We start from the raw sequence: 14,412 nt of genomic DNA, 5'->3' as shown, positions 1-14,412 counted from the left end.
TAAAAGAAAATTATAATTAAACAAATTATCATATAACCAAAAAAATACGTGAAAAGTCATTAAAAATGCATAAATAAAATACAATATATTTAAAGTCGTTCATTATGGGTTTTTAATTTTTGAAATCTAATCATAACATCATCCAGTTTGGCATTTCTAAGTTAATCTTTATCAATGAAACAAATACAATACTATTGAAATTCTCATTACCCATGTGATTACACAAATCGGATTTCACGTACTTCATCACCAAAATCTTTTCTAGATGTTTATAGTTAAATATTAAACAAATACAACTATTGTTTCTTTTTCATTTTAAATTTCATGGCTCAAATTCATTTTTCATGGGGTTCGAGAATTTACCGCTATATTGATGTCCAATAAAATTTTCGATTGAGGTCGGGTCACATAATCATCTATATAGGGGATGGTTCAAGAGATAAAGAGAGAAATGATATTACTGCGAGAAATGCAAGAAATGAATATAAGCCACTAGTTTAATTTTAGGTTTTAAAAGTTTAAAGATAAATTAAGAAAGTATAAATGCATCTCTCTTTTCAATTAATATATCTATTCAATTAATATAACTAATCAAATTACTATAATTGAAAAATATTAAGAATTCATTTATTTTTATAACTTATTTTTTGTCTCTTGAATTTTTATTCTACACAAATATAATTTATTCATACGTTAAAATTTCTTTCTATCAAAATTTCTTCCAACTCAATATATTAATATATATCAACACGTAGTTATTGTAATAAATATTACAAAAAACTATTTTACATGTGTTTGCATTAAATAAAAAAAATACAACCTACACAAAAGCATATAGCCTACACTTGTTCTTAGAATAAGAAAACATATAACCTACACACAAAATTCATCATCAATAAAATACACACGCACACGAAAACATATAACCTACACACGAAAATTTTATCCTACACAAATACAATTTATTCATACATTAAAATTTCTTTCTATTTAGAACCAATTTCTTCTAACTCAAATTATTAATATCCATCAACACGTAGTTATATTGTGACGAATAATATAAAAAACTATCTTACACATGTTTGCATTAAATGTGAAATATACAACCTACACAAAAACATATAACCCACACTTATTCTAAGAATAAGAAAGCATATAACCTACACACGAAAAACATATAACCTACACACGTATAGGATATGTGTATATTTGTGTAGTTTAGATAATTGTTGATTGCCGAATTAAATATGTAAGTTGTATGTTGTACGTTTTTATTGCTCAAAACAAGTGTAGGTTATATAATTTTGTGTAGGTTGTATATTTATTGTTTATATTTAATGGACACATTTGTATGACTTTTTTTATTCTTTATGACAATAGTTTTTTAATATATATCAATTGAAAAAAAATATATTATGTTTCAATATTTATTGTTAAAAATTACGCCTTGATATATGCTAATAAACTGAGTGAAAATAATTTTTTTTAATATAAAAAACTAGTATTATATGTATAAATTGTATTTTTGTTAGATAAAACGATGAGGATGTAAAAAGATTAAAAAACTAAATTAATGTTATTTTAATTATTATAGTTAAATTTGGTAGATATATTAATTAGAGAGAGATTTATTATGATTATATTAGTTGTATTAATTGGAACGAGAGTGTGCATTTATTGATGCATTTACATCTTTTTCATTTATCTTTAAACTTTTAAAGTCTAAAATAAAACTAGTGGCTCATATTCATTTCTTGCATTTCTCGCAGTAATTTCATTTCTCTCTTGAACTTAAACCTATATATATATATATATATTATTTATATAAACATTAAACATTGAAAGTAGTTATTTAAAAAAGTAACAAATCTGCTATAAAAAATAATAAAGAAATAAATTAAACTCCCATCAAAAGAAAAACAAAAATTTTTTAGCATCAGTTTATATTAAATAATGTAAAAAATATAAATTATTAATATATTTTGAAGACATTTCTTTACTCTATTATATTATGACATACACCACTATTTCTTACACACGTTAATTTTTTAATTCTCACATTTAATTGCATCTTCTTCTGTCTCTTACATTCACCAGCCACCTCTGGCACTTCTACGGGTCAGAGGAAAAATTTGAAGAAGTCAAAGTTCAATCTTTCACTTTCATCTTACATTCTTACTGACTTCACAGGGTCGGTGTCAAAATTTTACAGAGATCGATCGGGATTTTAACACATATATATCATGGTAAATCTTTTTCTAACACGGGTCGGCCGCATTGGCTAAGCTTCATTGAGGCCCGGGGAGGCCCCGTCCCCCCTGTTTTAGTGCGTAGTAGTGTAAATTTACCCATTTTCGGCCGAAAATTTTTATACGTAGTGTAAGTTTAGCCTTTTTCAACCGAAAATTTGAGCCCAGCCCCCCGGTGCCTCAGTCCAAACTTCGCCACTAGTCGGCCGACCCTGTACAACCATAGTAGGTCCTCCTCTGATTGAAAGGATTAATTGTCACTAAGAAAACAAAATTTGATTAGGTTGTAAACAACTGTAAAAAATATGACCGACCACCTCTTAGGTTTCAGAATTAGAAGCTACTTGTATAACCAAATAATAATTTTCTAGTTACCAGATTACTTGGACACAATTGTTCTGAATATTCTAATGATAATTAAGGACAAACATGGAATCCGACTGTGTTGACCTAAAGGTTTGAACAACTAGTAAAGTGATCAATGTCTAAAGGTCAATCAAAAACATTTATAAACTATATTTACTAGCAATGATAAGTAAGGTGTCGAATTTATAAGGAACTAGTGAAAAGTGCCCATCAAGTTTATTGTTTAATAATAATTATTCTAGGAGGACAGACGATGTCAAACATATTAAATATTGATTTGATTGCAAAACAATTAGAGAAAAGTAACCACACTCTAGGTTTCAGATTGTGAAGAAAACTAAACCAAGTGATTAAACTTATTTTGAAAACCCATTTGATTACGTCTATAATCAAAAGATTATACAATTGACCTTACTGATTGACATAATTGAATCCGAACAATTTGTTTGGATATATAATAACCTAATTGATTACCAGTTTTAAGGTTTGATAAATGCAATCGGCTTAATGGTTAAAGATAATCGGGTCAATGACTCTAAGAACTTAATCCTAAAAATTAAATGACCACAAATCAGTTAATAGTTAAAACTTCAAAGCATTCAATTATGAAAAATTGTTTAAAAATGCATATATAAACATAAAAAGTTAACTAATAATAAATCCAAATCCAATACTGAGGTTTAGAACACCAAAAGTCTAGATACAAACACAACCTTACTCCCGGATCGATGGTTACAAAGGGTTTAGCATTGCATCTTGATCTTGAATAGCTCAATTGATTGTCGAACGGATGATAACATGGATGCTTTCGGTGATTAGAGGGTGTTAGGATGGTGAAGAATTACTCCAAAATCGTCCAAGGATGATAGGATATGAAGAATAATTGTTCTAAAGTTTTATCCTACTTAGATATGGAAGAAAATCACTTAAACCCACTTTTCCCGTCAGATCCTGCCGTAAGCTACGGCCTGGGAACCGTAGCTTATGGTACACCCGTAGCCTACAGCTTCTCGAATCTACCTTATGGAAATGTTTCTTCGGTTTCCATGTTCGTCTCGTTGAGAAACCAAAAATTCATATATTATGGGTCCGTAACTCATTTTCTAGCCCCAGATATGCCCGTTTTACTTTTAAACGCGCGCGAATCACTTCCGAACTTCAAAGCATGCACGTAACAGGCTCCAATTAGTATCTTCAATGCTCCAAGCACCCATAATCATTAACCAATCAAATTATTCGTGTTCGACAGATATAAACAGCCAAAACACACGATATTAAACACTTAAAACACATTATTTCACCCAACACATTATAAAAGAACACAAGTTGGAACAATAACCAATCGTTCATCTCCTAATCAAAACACAACAAGGTTAATTAATAAAAATCTGACTTTGGCGCTCTCTAGAATTTAAATCAATTGCACAAATAAGTAATTCATAATCGACTTACCGTAAAATTGTACACTTTAAATGGTTCATGTGTAACAAGGCATAAAATCAAATTAAACACAACTTACTAGCTTAACTATACACCTAGGGTTGATCAAAGAAAGACTAGCTAGCCACTCATAGCTTGGCAACATAGACAAAGTAACGACCTTCCAAACATATATTGCTTGTTTTCCACCATTGCCATGCATTGAACAACGAAAGGTTGCAGGATGTGGAGAGTTTGTGCATTTTTATATATTAAAGAAGATGGAGTTTGTAAGGCCAATTTTAGTGACTTACGATATCAAATGACGAAACCTATTATATATTTTATGGTCAAGATTGACAAATTAACGACCTTCCAAACATATATTGCTTGTTTTCCACCATTGCCATGCATTGAACAACGAAAGGTTGCAGGAGGTGGAGAGTTTGTGCATTTTTATATATTAAAGAAGATGGAGTTTGTAAGGCCAATTTTAGTGACTTGCGATATCAAATGACGAAACCTATTATATATTTTATGGTCAAGATAATAATTAAAGTCGGAGAGCTAAACCGGACACGAAACGAGAGCTTCGGGATCACGCGTTTAGCTTCAACGGGAGAAAGCTTCTAGAATAGTTATGTTAGCTATAAATAGGACTTTGTATTTCATTTTAGTGTATTTTTGTAAGGTGTTTTCACCCACCCAAGGGGAGCTCACCTTGGGTGAGGTCGGTTCGTTAATTAATATATCAATATTTTAACCGACAATGAGATCGTTCCTTTATTTATCACTATATTATTTATGTTCGGTCATTTGATTTCACCGCACCAGTCTCGAAAACCGTGTCAAGAGCAAAACCGTTCGGATGGTTGTTTTGAGACCTACAAATGGTATCAGAGCGGGTCGAATCTTATGATTCAACTTTACTCTTGATATTCGGATTCTATTTCCGCTATTACCCGAACCAAGACGTTAACTCCGTTGAAGCTTTGGAAATAAAGTTAGAAGTTTGGAAATAAAGTTTGAAGATCTAAGAAAACAAAGGTGTTTGAAGCTCGTCTTGTGTGTATATCCGGATTCACGGCTGTTCAAAGGTTCGTTTTAAAGTTTATGAGTTTTTGATGATGAACTTGAAGAACAAAGTTCGTATTCATATCAGTTAGATCTGGAATCTTTAAGTTCTTCATACACAGTTATATGTGTGAGAGAGTAGAGAGAGTTTTGCAGGGAGAGAGGAGGCCGACCATTGTACAACTCGTTATTTCTTTTCAGATCTATTCATGGATTCATAACTGTAATAACATCTGGCTACAAGTTCAAATAGATTTGAGAATTTGGATTGTTTGGAGAGAGACCGGAGCCGCTTTCCGGTGAAACTCCAGAAGCGACGGTCTGCCAGCGTAGGTGGTGACGTTGGTAGTGTAAGCTGTAGATGGTGTTCGGAGATAACCACGATGGCACCTAGAAGGTCAAGCTCGGAGCTTGGTTTTTTGGTTATGACCTTGGTGATGGATCTGATGATGATGGTTGGTTTTCCGGTGTTCAGGGGGTTCTCCGATGAACTAAAAAGATGGAGGAGGTGGTGATCGTCATGGTGGCCGGAGGTAGATGGAAGGGAGGACGGTGGTGGTTGAAGTGGTGGCCGGATTTCTTTTTCTGGCGGTGGTGGTTGAGAGAGTGAAGTTGGTGTGATGTGAAAAAGAGTTGAAGATGAAGGGTAACGACTGGGTGGCCGGAATATTTCTCCGGCGAAGGTCAATCACCGGTGAGTTTTCTGGTCGCCGGAATTACAGCTGTTGCTGCCTATATTATTTGTTGTCTTTCTTTTGTGCCCTAATATGACATAAAGATATGGGCTGAAGATAGGCCTAATTGGATTTAAATTAGGCTTGTCAAGTTTAGGCTGTTAAAAGAATGTAGAAGTGATCAAACTTGGGCTTCTTGGACCAACTCTCTTTGGGCTGTTGGAATTAATTTTTTGGCCATAATTCAACAAAGATAATTTTTGAGCCAAGAAATAATTGTCGTTCGGGGTTGACCAAACTGAAGAAAGTCAAAACTGTTTGGGTTTTTCGTCATTGTTGGACCGTGTTCAAAGAATGTTATTTCTATGTTATTTTTGTGGCGTTTGAGAAGTTGAGGAACTTTGAACAAATTGGATATGAAGTGGACTTAAAGAGGAAATACCAAGCTTTGTTCATTTGATCGATGTCCCCGTAGTTCTTCTGAACCTATACTGCTTGAAGATCCAAGATGGATAAAGAAGTGATAACTTCTTCATGAATGAATTAGGTGGATCATACCTTTAGGGGCTGATTGAAGAGGCTTCGGCTTTATCAGGTTGATTCGTGAAAATGCGAGACACGGTTCGACGATGTTTTGATATCACAAGCCAATGGGGTGATTGTAAGGCCAATTTTAGTGACTTGCGATATCAAATGACGAACCCTATTATATATTTTATGGTCAAGATAATAATTAAAGTCGGAGAGCAAAACCGGACACGAAACGAGAGCTTCGGGAACACGCGTTTAGCTTCAACGGGAGAAAGATTCTAGAATAGTTATGTTAGCTATAAATAGGACTTTGTATTTCATTTTTGTGTGTTTTTGTAAGGTGTTTTCACCCACCCAAGGGGAGCTCACCTTGGGTGAGGTCGGTTCGTTTATTAATATATCAATATTTTAACCGACAACGAGATCGTTCCTTTATTTATCACTATATTATTTATGTTCGGTCGTTTGATTTCACCGCACAAGTTTCAAAAACCGTGTCAAGAGCAAAACCGTTCGGATGGTCATTTTGGGACCTACAATTGGTATCAGAGCGAGTCGAATCTTATAATTCAACTTTACTCTTGATATTCGGGTTCTATTTCCGCTATTACCCGAACCAAGACGTTAACTCCTTTGAAGCTTTGGAAATAAAGTTAGAAGTTTGGAAATAAAGTTAGAAGTTAGAAGATCTAAGAAAACTAAGGTGTTTGTAGCTCGTCTTGTGTGTATATCCGGATTCACGGCTATTCAAAGGTTCGTTTTAAAGTTTATGAGTTTTTGATGATGAACTTTGATGTATATAAAAATATACATCCTTTTAGCATCAAATAATCTCTAAAAACTGCAACTTCTATCATATAATATAGTTAAAATAACTACTTATCATGTTAAAATGTATTTTCAGGTGAATCCAAGCCTCAAACGAAGAAACGAATGAAAAAACAAAGAAAAATCAAAGAAAACAGCAAAAACACGGGGCTGTGCTTTTGGAAGCACGGGGCCGTGCTTACCTCTCAGAAACGACAAAAAGAATTAGCACATGTCACTAAAAAGCACGGGGGCGTGCCTCAGGAAGCACGGGGCCGTGCTTACCTCTCAGAAACGACTAAAAGAATTAGCACATGTCACTAAAAAAAGCACGGGGGTGTGCTTATCACGCATGGGGCCGTGGACGAGAATACAGAAAAGACAAAAAGAATTGAGCACATGTCACTAAAAAACACGAGGCCGTGCCTACCAACCACAGGGCCGTTGCCACCTCACACAAAAGACAAAACAAATCTGGCACATGTCATAAAGGTACACGGGGCCGTGCTCATCATGCACGGGGCCGTGCCTCACCATCCAGATTGCCTATAATTAGTGGCTCATGTTGCATTCATTAAGTGTGCCTTGAAAAGAATTCTATCCGGTTTTCTCTTATAAAAACACACACTAACACTCACATAGAAGATTTAGTGAAGAGTTTGAAGGCTTGGAGGTCATCATCATCATCCATCATCATCATCATTAAGAAGGAAGCTTCATCTACATTTGGTTAGATTGTTCCAAGTTTAATCATGTATTTGTTATTATCATCCATCTTAATGTTTATCATCATGCTCATTATGAGCTAAACTCCATTTACCATCTAAAATCTATGAAGAAGCTTTGTTTTACTTGATGATTATATAAAACATGTGGCTTAGTTTGGTAAAGTAAATGGTTATCTTACAATTATCTTTTGATGAGAAATGCTTCACCATCTTAAAATACTAATTCAAAGTTGGTGATTGTCAATTATATTGGAAATCGTTCATGATCGATTCATGCTCTTGAAAGATAGAAATACTTTGATACATTATCGAAACATGGATCCTTATATTGTACTTAGAAATGATGAGATATAAGTTATGATGTATTTCTCTAAGTCTTGGTAATCCGAAAATGGCTTTGCTTAGGATATCATGCTAGTTAAAGAAATCATATGTTAACAGAATGTGTAATTATAACCTACGTAAATCAACCAAGGGGAGGTTGTGTGAGTTAACTACAACCACTCAAAGTTGTTAGGATTGGTATTTGAGAAATCGAAGTCAATTCTAATCATTCTACTTTACCAACTGCTTATCTACTTAAATTGGCATTCTCGGGGTAGCATGCTATTAAGCATAGGATGGACTTGAAAATATGCATGTTATTATTCATTATGTCATAGAATGTGTTCACTCCAAAATGAGGATCATAATTCTATCATATATTATTAGGACAAGTCTATCACATGTTTAACTATTAATCATAAGGAACAATGGAGTGGATTCTAGATATTAGATGGTAACCTTCACATAATTGAATTACTCGTTTAGAATCTCTTATCTTGGTCACCTATATATTATATATAAGTATTTACATTTTATAAAATGTTCAAAAATTAACCCCAAAATGATTAAAACCTCCGATTAAAGCAAAACAACGATTAATTATTAGAAACTTTTGTGTCCACGGATCGCTACTTGGTTCTTACCAATACTATTCTAAATATACGATAGGTACACTTGCCTATTTTGTGTGTGTTTAGTCTTTGTAGAAATCACTTTTATAAATTTAAAACACGATCTTGTGCAAAAGCTAAATATCCAATCCTTCATATTTTACTACTACACGTGCACACACATCAAAGTTTTTGGCGCCGTTGCCGGGGACATGGTACGTTTCTAAGAACGATCCAAGTTTTTATTTAATCATTGTCTATAATTGTACAAATTTTTAACTTCTATTTTATTTTATCTTTATTATACCAAATAATATAATTTTACGACTAGCCTACTTTTAACCTTTGTTTACCTTACCTTACTTTATCTTAATTAGCTTAGACCTTAGATAGTTTAGAATAGCTTAACCTAACTTATAGTTTAACTTCGACTAACCTTTAGTTTAACTTTAGCTAACTTTTACTTTAGTGTTTAATTTTGATTTAGTCCCATGTATATCCTCTACTTTTGAGCCTGGGCTTGTTTCTCCAATTTCTGAACCGGAACGACTCTTTCGTCGATGAACTCGTAAACGGACAGCAGAAACCGCCGAAGCAATCAAAGACGAATAAGTAGACGCCACCACATCAGGAGAAAATCAAACCTAAGAAATGATGGCGGCCCAGAACAATGAGCTGAACATGAGCCAGTATGCCAAGCCGAAGCTGAGTATGTTGCAGCCTCGAGTTGCTGTTCCCAGGTTTTGTGGATACAACAACATCTTCGCGACTATGGTTTGAAGTTTCTTACTACTGCAATCTTGATTGATAACTCTGCTGCTATTAGTATCACCAAGAATCCCGTACAACATTCTAAAACGAAACATATCGAAATTCGATATCATTTTATACGGGATTGTTATGAAAAGAAATTAATTGATCTTGAGAAAGTGCACACTGATTTTCAAAAAGCCGATCTATTTACCAAAGCGTTTGATAAAACATGTTTTCATTTTTTGCTTGGTTTAAATGGATTGAAGACCCTTGCTGAGATCCTAAAGTTAGGATGATTATCTTTATTTTTAGTTTTGTTCTAGTTTACTATTTTTATTTTTAGTTTTTGAATTTCTAGAAAATACAAAAATGTTGTGCTTTTTGTTTGTATAGATAAAACCCAAAAACATTATAAAACTTTGAAAAATCAAAAATATTGTGTTCTTTCTTATTCTATTATTTGAAAACCCAAAAACATTTTAAAATTTGAAAATATCAAAAAGATTGTGATTTCAGTTTGTACAGATAAATTCTGAAAAAGGCGAAAAGAATGTGAATTGTTCTTGTTTTGTAAAGAAAAATCCGAAAAAAACAAAAAGATTGTGTTTTTTGTTTGTAAAGAGAAAAACCAAAAAGATTCTTGCTTATGTTCGCTGAAAATTATGTCATTTGCTTCTATTTTGAAGGACCTATACTTGTATATGTTTGGTCCTGATAATTTCTTGTAAATCTTCGGGTTAGCCATATACCTGACAAATGGATAGTACTTGGGGCGTTCTTTAAGCTTTCTACTTTATTTTTAGCTGAAAATTTAGTCAGTTATTTAAGTTTGTGAAGCATGCCTGCATGTTTTCGTCCTATTCTCTATTTGTAGATGGATAGGATAGCCATTAATTTATAAACTTAAATTAACTGAGGCAATTTAAATCATTTTGTTTAATGCTCCTCAAAATTTTGAGTTTTTGAAGCAAAAAGGGAAAATGATAGTACATTGATTATTTGACCCCAAATCCAGAAAGAAATAAGCTTAAAAGACTGTGTGCTTAATCATTGGTGCATTGATAGGTCTTAAACAAGCTGTTAGAGTAAAGTAAGTGATATAAACTTAAAGAAAAGCCAAATTGAAAGAGGTGTTAGTCTCTAGCAAAAGTCTCGGTGAAGATGGCAGAAATGTAATAACCGGTCATACTCAAGCCTTATAGTTGTTGATCACCCAAAAATATAATAAAGCAAATAACAAGCGTTAGGATTCTGGACACTGTGAGTCTTTATGCGGCTTAATCATCTGGGTATTCATAAGCATGAATATTTCACTCGCTTTCTAGAGCAAACCCAAAGTCATTAAACTTGATCACCGCTGTACTTTGTACAATCTAAATTACTGACTTGATCAAAATCCGCTGTTAGTCATACAATTGTTCCTCCCTTGCATGCGTCTCAATACCAATAAGAAACGGACCCCAGAGGATACAATGTATGTAAGCCGACAGATGAACTCGTGCATACTCACTCACGGTAAAAGAAACTTGATGCATTGCTCAAAATTTCACAATTGGTATAAAAAATTTTGATCAACACTATAATGGCTTAAGTCAAGTTGGGGTGATTTGGCATAAATCAAATTAAGCTTGAACCGAGATTAGGGGCTGATAGTTTCTGATATTCTGTGCGCTAATTGAACCATAAATCATATCACAAAAACGCTCGAAGGTTTGTTATAAGATTTAAGTGGACAACAATATCAATGACCGACTTAACGCTAGTAGTAATATCGCTGTTATATAAAACTGTGATGGACGGGCATCTTGGTCAATATGATTCTCTTCTCAAACTCAACAAAAATACAGTTATGTTCGGATGCTTCTTTATTTATTTATGTTAAAATTAAATAAAATGTTTAATTCGTTAAAAACTAATTCGTTAAGTATGGATAACGAACTAGGTGATTCTTTAGCGAACTAATTTTCAGTTCGCTCACCTAATTCGCTTCCGCACTCTGTAACGAATCATCTCTACTTCGTTATACATATTTAACGAATCAAACAAGTCATGTCTTGTTCTCTACTCTAAGGCAGCGAATTGGAATAACGAATTACCTAAATTTTTTTTAATAATTCAAACGAATCGCTTGATTCGTACAAAGAGTACCTTGGGTGGCGTGTTAGGCTATATAAGACAAGAAACACGAACAGTTCTTCACTGTTCGTCTTCTTCCTTCACCCTAAAGTAATCTTTTTCAATTTTTTCTCTAAAATTAGACTTTCAAATTTCGACATTTCAAGAATATCATTGTGTTTCTAAGGTATAGATGATCACAGCGATGTGATTTTCGTCAAAAATGGCTGTGTATTAATTGACTAATTATGGACTTTTGTGGTTTAAAGGTTTTCCGAGTTCATAAACCCTGATTTATTTAAGATATATTGGGTTAATGTAGGTTATTTATGATTCAATGTGATCAGAATGCGATACCCTTGGTAGACTTTAATCGAATATTGATTCTAGTTTGCCGGGTTGATTGTGTTTACATGGTTTCGGGGTTCTTGTTTACTCTGGTTAACCTAAGTCTTTTTGGGTTTTGAGTTTCAATCTCAAAACTATGAGCTTAATAATGTGTTTCCGAGTTTAATACGCTTAATGTTTTGATTATCTGACGATAGTTATGAACTAATTGAAGCTTGATTCGCGTTTTTGACTATCGGTGTTCATCTTAATTTTGACTTTGACTATGCGGGTCAAAGATTAAGTCTAATTTATTGACCATTGGTTATCTTTAGCGAATTGGAACTGCTTTGTGTCCAATTCATTAAGGAAATACACGAACGAGCTCAGCGAATCAGTTTCTTAACGAATCAAATTTGGATTCGCCAAATCTGTCACGAACTAGACTTCAGTTCGTTAAACTTGTATAGTTGATTCGTTGTGTCTCTTTCGTTAACTTATTTACCTGATAGCGAATCGCTTGATTCGTTACTGGATGGTAACGAATCAGAGTGATGTTTAAACGAATGACATTCCTTTTTAATTAACATTTAACTTAAATAAAGTATTTCAACCGTCTTAACGCGTAAATAAATTGAATACACCATTTATAAATAACTATTGGTGCTAAATTCATATTACGTCTTCACATTCCTTATATTCGTTCATATTTATACAGTTAAAATGGCTGATCAAGTAAATCAAGATCCACCGGTTGCCGATCAAGGGCAACAAGATCAACCACCACAAGGGCAACCACCTCAAGCACAACAAGAAGCTGTCGTTTTATTACCTTCTGACAAAAAGCACAACATATGTGCTTATGTTGACTCAGATGTTGCTGATATTGCTACATTTGGAGATATGTTGGCTTTTCTAAGACGGTCAGTGATACATTATTCCACTACTGCTCGACCTAAAGTGTATCTGAGTATTATCAGGCAGTTTTGGGCTACTGCTGAGTTTGTGGAGATGGAAAATCATATTCGAGCAACGATTAATCAAACTCCCATTATAATTGATGTTGAAGTAATTCGGCATGTGCTTCGGTTTGATGATAATGATAACAACCCGAGTTAATTCGACAAGCAACTGGTCAATGGTTTGTTTACACGTGTGTTTATGTTGGAGATATTGATAAATCTATGTTGAACAAGAATGGTTTATGCACACCATACAAGTATCTTCTCCATGTTCTCATTCATTGTATGAGTGGTCGTCGTGGCGGTTTTGACGAATGTCGACTCAGTTTGCAATCAGCCTTTGTAGCGTTAATTTTGAACAAGCCATTTAACTTCTCTGAGCTCGTCTTCGATCATTTAAAAGAACAAGTTCAGCAGACAATTCAGTCAAAGAAATTCTAAATGTATCCTCGATTCTTGCAGTTGATTATTCAAGATTTAATACCTAATTTAGTTATTGATCAGACCTTGGTGAATGATGTGCTCCCTATGGAACATATGACAGCCGATACCGTTCATCGAATGTCGCTTTATAGAAAAGGGAGGCCAGCAGATAAACGAATGATTGGTCATATCATTAATCCTAACTATGTCTGTCCTCCTGATGAACGTTGGATCCACGACGACTCGGATTCCGGACGTGAAGGGGGAGAAGGTGGGAACGATGATGATGGGAATGATGATGGTAATGATGGTGATGGTGGAGCTGATGATGCTGCCTTTCAAGAGAAACAAGAGGCAGTAAATGCTGCGTTAGCTGCCACCATTGCAGCTCAACAGGAACGTAAGAGGAAAGGGAAAGCGGTGGCAACTGAAGAGCCATAGAAGAAAAGACGTGTTTCAGCAGGGGCTGGGGTAATTATTGATGTTCCACCACCACGTCAATCAACGCCTCAACGCTCGGTAGTGCCGCCTACTACTAGCACTCTGATGCTTACATTGACAACGACGTTGGTGTCCCATGAAAGGCTTGGTTTAATCCCTCAAATGGCATTATCTGAGATACCAAGGCCTCCTGCTACATTATCTAATGTCCCTTAAACACCATCAATGAGGCCTCCTCCTCCTCGTCCTCCTGCTGCTGCTCCTCCTCCTCCTCCTCCCAGTGATGTCTCTTTTATAAGAATCACTCGGCCTCAGGGACCGATTCAACCTGTTCATCCATCACTATACAACTTGCCACCAAACCGTCAGACTAAGATGCTGTTGAATCTTCTCCACCTTTATGAAAATCAAATGGCAGCTGACCGTCAGAATCAAGAACGTCTTATGGAGAATCAACGACGGATGATGAGTTATATCTCATTTTGTCAGAAGGAGACTAAAGCGCTGCGAGCGAATGTTGAGTCTCAGGGGATGAAAATGAAAGAACAAAAAGAGTTGATCTTACATTTGACTTGCAAAGAAGATGCCCTAAAGAAACTCAAAGATGA

General features: G+C 34.5%; 1 pseudogene; it reads left to right on the top strand.

Moving 5' to 3' along the window:
• LOC143537957 (L-type lectin-domain containing receptor kinase IX.1 pseudogene) overlaps positions 1–14,412 on the top strand; it is a 60,492-nt pseudogene that overhangs the window by 20,655 nt on the left and 25,425 nt on the right.

The sequence above is a fragment of the Bidens hawaiensis genome, unplaced genomic scaffold (genome assembly GCF_021521415.1).
Source record: "Bidens hawaiensis isolate Kalapana, Puna unplaced genomic scaffold, B.hawaiensis_p1.1 tig00011438_1, whole genome shotgun sequence".
NCBI classification, from domain to species: domain Eukaryota; kingdom Viridiplantae; phylum Streptophyta; class Magnoliopsida; order Asterales; family Asteraceae; genus Bidens; species Bidens hawaiensis.
The sequence above is the reverse complement of the archived record's forward strand: the minus strand, read 5'-3'. Positions and strand labels throughout refer to the sequence as shown.